Below are 1,763 nucleotides of genomic sequence, written 5' to 3'. Positions count from 1 at the left end.
CAGCCAGACGCCGGGGTCCCTGGCTGCTCCCGGAGTGCGGCCGCGCTGGTGGGCCTCAAATCAGCCCTCCCGGCTTAAGGTTCCTCGAGCCCCCAGCGAGGGGATCTGCGGGTCGGAGGTGACCCAGGGAGAGCGCTGGGGTCTGAGGGCGGCGGAGACACAGGGTCCTCCCCCACTCGCGGGTTCAAGTCCTAGCATCCCTCCGCGCTCGGGCGCTGGTTAACTCCGGGGTCTGCTGTGTTCCCTCCCCTCGGGGGTTATTTGCAAGGTAGCCCGAGTTAGGGCGGGGGCTTTTAGGCCGCTTGGTGCTCTAGAGAGAGACGGAAAGGCCCGGGCCCGATCTGGGGGGAGAACGGTCTTCTGCTGCCCCCCGGGCCGTCCTCGATGGTGCGACCGTGACGGGGAGGGAAGGTGGCCGCTGGGCCTCTACGTAGGGTCCGATTCCCGGATTTCCCTGGAGCGTTTACGGCCAGGCAGGACAGCGACAACACAGTGGGGCCCTCGCCCCCCACCCGTTAATCCCCTTTTCCAAGCAGCCGGACCACAAAGCGTGCAGGTGGCGGGCCGGGGGTTTGGAGGTGGGGGACGAAGGTCACAGCACCTCCAGGAGCCGAGAAATGGCGACGCCGCGGGCTGAGCCCGACGCCTCCGTGGCCGGGAGGCAGGAACAATGACCCGCCTTACGTGGAAAGGGCCTCGCGCCCCGGGGTTAGCTCCGGCTCGGCCAGGGTGTGGGGCGGTTAGGGACCAGGACCCTCCCCCCCATTCATTCCCTTTCGGCACCGGATCGCCGGCTCCAGCTGGAACTCGCCGTCCGCAGTGCTCAGTCACCAGCTCCCCAGTCCCCCGGGAGCAGGGCCAGCGCCCTGCCCTGCGCCCCCGGCACGCGAAGGAGGAGCGCGCGGGTCCCGCCTGGGCCACGGCCCCTCCCCCGGCCCTGCCCACCCGCCACGCTATCCGCCAGCCTCGTGCCGGGCAACAGGCTTTCCAAACCGAGCCCTGGGCCCAACCTCCGCCCCGCAGAGCGCCCTGTGTGCGCGCGGGGCGCCAGCGCCGGGATGCCCGCGCGGATTCGATCCTCCGGTTCATTTAGGAGGGACGTCTCTCCTCCAGACCCGGGGAATGGCGGGCAGCTCTGTGTGATCCAGAAGAGACTTCCAGACACTCGCCCAGCGAAATAGCAGCCCCGCCGCTTCCTTGCTATTTCGTCTTTTGCCCACAGCTCTGTTTGTGATTCGGATCTTTTAGCGGCAGGGGCAACGCGCCTCCCGGGCCTGGGGGAGCGCGCCGCATGCGCTGTGCCAAAACTCTCGGAAGGAAACGAGGTTCCCTGAGGCTACCTCGGGCCGGCAAATTCCAGGCTGGAGCCCTGCACACAAAGGGCCCCAGTCCCGCGGCGGGAGCAGAAACGTGGGGCTGGGACCAAACGACCCCGGGCCAGGGCCTCGCGGGGGGCCTCGCGTGTTCCCGCCCACCCCGGGCCCGCCCGTTTGTGTGCGGTTTAACGCGGCCCCGGAGCGCGCGCCGCCGCAGCTGGGGAGGGGGCGCCGCGGGGTTGGCGTGCCCGGAGCGTGAGGGGCATTCTCAGCGGAAACCCAGCCCCAGAAAGTAGGGACCGAGCCTCCTCGGATTACTCTGCACTGGCTCCTCCCTCCGCCCCCCTCCGCCAGATTTGCATTAAAAAGGCCGAGGAACCTGGCTGCGCCCCAGCGGCAGCTCGCTCTGCTCCCCCGGGTCGGAGCCCCCCAGAGCCGCGCGGGCTT

Source organism: Tupaia chinensis, unplaced genomic scaffold (assembly GCF_000334495.1).
Source record: "Tupaia chinensis unplaced genomic scaffold, TupChi_1.0 Scaffold000283_2, whole genome shotgun sequence".
NCBI lineage: Eukaryota > Metazoa > Chordata > Mammalia > Scandentia > Tupaiidae > Tupaia > Tupaia belangeri.
Note: the sequence above shows the minus strand (reverse complement) of the source record.